This window comes from Nicotiana tabacum, chromosome 10 (assembly GCF_000715075.1).
Source record: "Nicotiana tabacum cultivar K326 chromosome 10, ASM71507v2, whole genome shotgun sequence".
In the NCBI taxonomy this organism is placed as follows: Eukaryota; Viridiplantae; Streptophyta; class Magnoliopsida; order Solanales; family Solanaceae; genus Nicotiana; species Nicotiana tabacum.
In genome coordinates, this window is record NC_134089.1 from 107,802,066 (window position 1) to 107,809,793 (window position 7,728).

Here is a 7,728-nt window from a genome sequence, read left to right on the forward strand (position 1 = left end):
AATTCAGTGAGTAGGATCTCTGTGGGCATAGGCTTCTGGAATATGTACTTTAAAGGGTCCAACCTAGTAATGTGGTAAGTGGTGTAGGACAACAAGTAATGCCTCAGTTTCTGAGCAACCTATGTTAAAGCGCAGCAAGTTCTTTCCAAACCGGTCACATCATGTTGCCCGAGGACACATCCAAAAGAATTCTCCAAGACTGTCAAATACAGAAACAAAGGCCTTCCTAGTTTGGGTGGGACCAAGACTGTCGGGTTCGACAGGTACTCTTTGGTTTTGTCAAAAGCTTCTTGGAACTCATCTGTCCATTTAATTGTTGCATCTTTCTTTAACAGCTTGAAGATGGGTTCACATGTAGACGTCAACTGGGAAATGAATCGGCTGATGTAGTTCAATATTTCTAGCAAGCTCATAACATCTTTCTTGGTCCTTAGAGGAGGAAAATCTCGAATGGACTTTATCTTTGTTGGGTCTAACTCGATGCCCCTCCGACTGATTATGAATCCCAAGAGTTTGTCAGACGGTACCCCAAATGCACATTTGGCTAGTTTAGCTTCAGATCATATTTACGTAGCCGCTCAAAGAATTTCCTCAAATTCCGAACATGGTCGTCTTGGCTCCTGGATTTGATGATAACGTCGTCCACATACACCTCTATCTCTTAGTGCATCATGTCATGAAAAATGGAAGTCATGGCCCTCATGTAGGTTTCCCCGGTGTTCTTCAGACCAAACAGCATGACTCTATGATAGTACGTGCCCCAGGGTGTGGTAATAGCTGTCTTTTGTGCATCCTCTTCATCCATCAACACCTGGTGATATCCTGCAACAATCCATGAAGGACTGTATCTCATGTTTGGCGCAGTTATCAACAAGGATGTGGATGTTTGGCAAAGGGAAGTTATCCTTAGGACTTGCTTTGTTCAGATCTCTGTAATCCATATGCACTCGAGTTTTCCCGTCCTTCTTTGGCACTGTAACTACATTGGCTAACCATGTGGTGTATCGAACCACTCAGATCACCTCCGCTTTCAACTATTTTGTGACCTCTTCTTTAATCTTGTCATAGATATTGGTTTTAAACTTTCTTTGCTTTTGCTGGACAGGGGGATAGTCGGGGTAAGTTTGCAACTTATGAACCACCAAATAAACACTTAGTCCTGGCATGTCATCGTATGATCAAGCAAACACATCTTTAAACTCAAACAAGAGTTGGATCAGTGCGTCCCGGGTTTTTTATTTGTGTGAATGCTTATCTTGGTTTCCCTGACTTCTTCAAAACTACCCAAATTAACCGGCTTAGTATCATTTATGTTCGGCTTAGGTTTATTCTCAAATTGTTCCAATTCTCAATTTATTTCCCTAAAAGCCTCTTCTTCATCATATTCCGGTTTTTGGTTCATTATTTCATATTAAATAGCGTGTTTGGATCTGGGCAAGAAGTCCGCAAGCATGTCATTTTATTTAAAGCCGCATTATTAGAACTGAAAGGAAATTAAGAAAGAAAAATAACAAAAATCAAAAAGAGTAGAGAGATGAACGATGAAATATTGATTTCATTTCATTGAATCTGGAGATAACAGGGTTTATATTGGAAATAAAAGACAATAGACTAAAGAAACATCCGAGTTACTCCCTGAAATAACTCGCAATGTGGAAAAAGTGGCAGGACTGGACTACCGGGATTCCCGCCTGATTGGGAATGTAGTAGTCTTCCAATTTTGCAGTTTGGCACTGGGTCCCATGTATAACACCTCAGCGGTGCTTGAGCATTCCCCTGGTTGGACCATGTGGGTTTCATACAGCATCTGCCTCATAGCCCCACAAATTTCTTTGATTTCCTCGATCGTGAAGGCCTCATCTTCCTCTTCCTCATTGTATTTTGGCTTGACAAATGTCCTATAAAGATGTGGAATCGGCTAAGGCAAGATCCAACCATTGTTATTTCTTTCATCTGTCCATTTTCCATCAGCTGACGTGGGTTGGAAACCTACCCCAACGAACTTCTCACTAGCAGCCAGGGTGATAGGTTTAGTAATTCCTTGCAATGAAGTCCTGAGCCCCTTCCCGGTTTGTAACCTTGCTTGATCATCTCCTTGGCAACCATAATTGATGCATTTGAGAGAAAGGGTTGAGGACAGGGGTTCCCTTATTCACATTGGTCCACGACCATAACCTCAAAAGCTAGATAGACTATATATTCACTTCCTTCTCTAGCTTCAAGACAAGGGACTGGCGGATCCCCGTAAATCGATTGCTCATCTTTCTCGTGAACTACAATCTCCAGATCTTCATGTTTGAATTTCACCATCTGGTGGAGAGTAGAAGGAACAACCCCTGCTGCATGAATCCAAGGTCTACCCAAGAGGAAATTATAGGAAGTATCCATGTCTAAGACCTGAAAGGTCACCTCGAAATCCACTGCGCCGATAGTCAGGATCCGATCAATCTCGCCTATTGTATCTCTCTTTATGCCGTTAAAGGCACGCACATAGACATTTTTGGGTCAGATTCGCTTAGTACCGATTTCTATACATTGTAGAGTTGAGAGAGGGCAAATATCTACCCCAGAACCACCATCTAGCATGACCCTTTTCACATAATAACCCTCGCATTTAATTGTCAGGTGAAGGGCTTTGTTGTGTGCGGCCCCTTTCGGGAGCAGATCATTCTTTCTGAAAGAGATTTGATCGATTGCAAAAAACCTTTCCGCCATCCTCTGTAACTGTTCTACAGTGGTTTCAATGGGTTGAGAGTCTCCGCAAAAAACCTTTTCACATAATGCTTCGTTGAGAGTTTTGATCAACACATTTTGATGTTCAGTTGAGTTCATTAGCAGAGACAATAGAGAGACTTGAGCAGGAGACTTTTGGAGCTGGTCGATTATCTCGTAGTCTACCATTTTCATTTTCTGGAATAATGCTTCTGCTTCTTCAGCACTCACTGGTTTCTTAGGTGGGAAACACTTCTTTGTGGCATTATTCACTTCCTCCAGATTGAGGTACTTCTCAGCCGGGTTATTTTCCTTAACTTCTCCCGATATTTCTTTGTCTTTGTAAGTTACTACCGCTTTGTTATAGTTCCATGGAATGACAGTGGGATCCGTCATGGGCCTTTATGGTGTGCGACCAATAACCACGGGCTCATTCACCCTTGGTGGAATTATCAGCCCCCGCACCACGTAGGTCCTTTTGGGTACATACATTTTAGCTCATTTGTTTAACTCAAACCTTCTAGGAGGGCTCAATGACATCTTTTCTTTCTTTCGGCCTCGGGGGACATAGAGAACAACATCTTTCGAGGGCACTGCCCCGGTTTCAATTCCCACTTTCTTTTTTGTATTCTGGGGGTAGATTTGCTCTTCTTCTCCCCCTTGTCTTGTTTCACGACAGCTTTTGGCTTCTTTTCCACATCATGGCAATGATGGCTTTTAGAGCTGGGTCAAACTCACTGTTTTCACAGATCATTCCCATAACCATCCCGTTGTTGTGAGCCAGTAATGGATTGTTGGTTACATTAGGAACGTCTTCATCCTTTAGCACTATTCTCTTTTGTTCTATCAGATTTTCCACAGCCCTCTTTAGGGTCCAACAGTCATCTGTATCATGCCCTTTTACACCTGAATGGTAGGCACATCGAATACCAGCTCTATAAGCGGGCGACACTAGGTTCTGCCTGGTTTGGGGTACAGGCTGCAACAAACCCATCTGAACAAGTTTGGGGAAAAAAGCTAGAATAAGACTCACCGATGGGTGTGAAGTTTGGTATCTTGGGTGGTTCCCGGGTACGGAAGTTGTTCTGTGGAAGTTGGGGATTATAGTGAGCTTGGTGGGGAGGTTGATTTCTGGGAAATGGAGCTCGGTTTTGATTAAATTGTTGTTGTGGCCTAACGTAGGGTTGGGCATTCATCTCTGCATATGGCTGAGGAACCATAGCGTAAGTCACATCTTGGTGGGGATAGTAATGTTATGGGGTTCTTTCAGATAAATGCGGTCTGGGTGGATGAGGTTTTCTTGCACTTGAAGTTGCCATTGCTGTTTCTTCCTTCTTCTTTCGGTTTGCTACTCCTCCAGACCCACCTTGGATTGCTTGGGAGGTAGCCCTTATAGCAGACTAACTCAAGATTCGCCCTATTTTCGAACCATTTTCAACCATTTCACCGATTTGATAGCTTCGGCAAATGGCTTACCCATTATAGACATCATGTTTTGATAATAATCAACCTCTTGGGCTTGAAGGAAGACACTGACCATCTCTGTCTTGTCTATAGGAGGGTTGACCCTGGCCACTTGTTCGTGCCATTTGACAGTATACTCTCAGAAGCTCTCCAAGGACTTCTTCTTTAGATTCGACAATGAATTCCTATCAGGGGCATTGTCGATGTTATATTAAAACTGCCTGACAAAGTCCCGAGCCAGGTCATTCCAGATATGCCAACGAGATATATCCTGATCCATATACCATTCAGAAGCAATGCCGACCAAACTCTCTCCAAAGTAGGCCATGAGAAGTTCTTCTTTTTCGCCCACTCCCCGCAGTTGGTTGCAGTACCTTTTGAGGAGGGCAATGGGATACCCATGCCCGTCATATTTTTCAAACTTTAGGGTTTTGAAACCCAAGGGTATATGTACGTGCGGGAATATGCACAGGTCAGCATAAGACACGTTCTTTTGCCTACTCAGACCTTGTATATTTTTGAGACTTTGCTCCATGCTTCTCATCTTTCTGGTAATCTCCTCTTATTCAGGGGTTTTTGCAGTTTTCTACTGACCTGCGGTAAACTCGTACCGAGGCGGCTGAGGGTAAGCATTGGTAGTAAACTGGGTTGATTCCATTGAGAAAGATGGTGCTTGAAATGTGAAGGAAGATGGATCAAAGCTAGGCCTGTGTAAAGCAGGTTGTGCCGTAGCTGAACAAGGTGGCGCGGTGAATATGTTTGAAGCCGCACCTGAAGTTAACACCTGGGGGAGTGCCTCAAAAGGTGTTCCAGCAAAGTGGGCTGAAATGGTAGGGTATCCCAGTGGGGTATTTGGATAACTTATGGGGATGTTGGAGGTCCCACTTGCCCTGGGAAACAACTCAGGGAATCCGGGTATCGCACTTGGTGGTTCTTTTCCGTTTGCCCAGGCGTCCCATATTTCCATCATGCAGAGACGCAGAATCCTATTTTCCTCAGCAGTTGCTGACTCAGAAGTTGGGATGGTTGAGATCGGACTATCCTCCGGAATAGGAACTGTTGGCAGAGGAATTTCCGAAGAGATTCAATGCTTCCTTTTGACCTCGTGAAGTATGGATGTGAAGCCAAACTACCACAAAACCAACCACCTTAATATAGAACCTGGACTTAACAGTAGACAACAAATCGGTCAGTTTGAAATAATTAACACCTAGGTAATCGCACGTTGGGGTGTGATGCACCTATTCAATTAAATGTGTTTCTACATGTTTCGCAACGGTTGCGTGTTTCATCCTAGCTTTACTTACTTTCCCCAATTTTCTTTTCTTTCCACTTTGGCTTTTTGTGCTTTTATTCCTGTTTTCCGCTATTTTCTTTCCTCTCTTTCCTTGCCCTCTTTTTTCGTTTTTCTTTTGTTTTTTCTTTGGCTCTCTTTTTCTTTCTTTTTTGGTTTTTCTTTCGGTTCTTTCTTTTCACATCCCTCTCTTATTTGAGTTATTTACAAAAATCATGACCGGATCCGATGAGGATTGCCTGCGTATCATGACGCCGCGTGAATCAGATCATTACGCAGTTCAAGAAAATAAATGCAAAAAATAAAGGAACAATTTTTTGGTATTTTTCAATTTTCATTAATAAAACTCCTAAATTTTTCTATTACAAAAGACTTCAAACTACTCATTTCTTGGAATTTTAAAACTACAAACAGACTCAAAATACACTTTAAACTAAAAATTTAAATACAGACTCGATAAATGAAAAATTATGAGTACATAAGTGTTTCGACTTTTGGGGCCCGTGGGACATCATTCGGTCTTGCCACAGGCCTATGTGCAAGATCCCCTTGAAGTCACTCCAAATCACTGATTATTTGGCGGACAAATTTCATTACTGCAGCGAAGAAAGTGGTTTGAGTCATGTCCTCACATGCGTGGCATTTCATGATGATGTAGTCGGCAATGGCTCTAGCCCTCTCTCGGATAATACCCTTTTCCTGAAGCAGGCGCCCGATTTGCTTATTCCGAGCCTCCAACACTTGAGTGTCATGATGATTTTGATTCTGCAACTGTTGTATATCTTCCTCCATCTGAGCCATCAAAGCATAACAATGTTCCCTGTCGGTTTTAAAGTTCCTAGCCCGTTTGGCCGCCTCATTTTTAAGGGTAGTTATCTTTCTCTTTAGATTGGTGATTGTCCCCTCATATTTTCTTTTCATTTGTCGCACAAACTCTGCCCTCCCTTATGCATTCTTTGTCAATTGTGCTCGGACTTTTGCTAGACTGGCCTCAGATTTTTCTAGGTCATCTTAATACTCGAGTACTTTCTTTCTCAGACCACTTATAAGCCTTTCATCTGCTCGGCTTCTTTCCGGGTTTCTAGCAGCTATTTTTATTTTCTGGATCTGAGCTTTGAGGGATTTGTTTTCCTTAGTTAGCTTCTTCTTTTCCCCTTCATCTGCGGCAGCTTGGATACTATTGATAAATTTGAGGTCCCTGATTTGTCCTTCTAATTTACTTATCTTGGCCCTATAGCTTTCTTCTTTTGCCAACCAGTCCCACTGTTCCCACGAGTCGTTAGTTAATTGTTGGACATGGGGTCTCTTAGCAGGTCTCTTGGGCTCTCAAGGTATCTGAAGCCTTTTACCGAACCAAATCATGTAATTGGGGTCGACCTCACCCTTAGCTAGATCCCACACCATAGTCTAAGTTTCGAGAAATCTGCACTTATTCCAAACTTGGCGAACTCTTCCTTCTTGAAATACAGCCTTTGGGCCCAATTCGATGACTTGTCCACTCAAATCTTCGTCATAGGGGACGGTTTGAAACCTGTCCAGTTGGCACAAAACCCTGTGAGGAGCATATGGATGAATGCTCCAGATACCCATTAGGAGAAGATAGCACACTTCGGCTGACATGTATACGACTTCGGTGACACGGAGCCATCCGAAAGTCCACTCAATTTTATCCGAAGTTAAAGAACTCAAGTGTGCAAACCAAGACTCGGTACCTTCTGAAAATTCAACATCCTCCACTCGGTTTTCAAATTCTTCGATGCAATCCAAACCAGTCATGTCGTAGTTCATATACCCGACCCAGTGGCAGAAATGTTCATGTATCCACAGTTGTAGTAGTAGGTTACAGCATTGGAAGAATTTTCCCCCTTCTCGGCAGATGGTCAAAGCTTGGTAAATCTCGGACAAGATCATTGGAACCAGGGTGCCATTAGTTTTCTTGATCGCGACATCAACCATTCCCATGAGGCCCAATTCTATGTTGTCGTCTTTTCGCGGACAGATTATAACACCCAAGAATGCTACTATAAAAACCAAATCCTGCCTTGCCTCCCATTTATCTTTATTTCCCGCATGGGTAAAACCAGTATTCGGGGCTTCAAAACCTTGGGAATTGCCATAGCGTTGGTACAAGAACTAAAAAGTGCAAAACCCTTCAGATAAATTCTCATCCTGAATATCCTGGCTAATACTCAACATATCCAGAAACTTGTGAGGAGATACTGTTCTTGATGACACTGGGTATCGACTTCTAAGGTTTT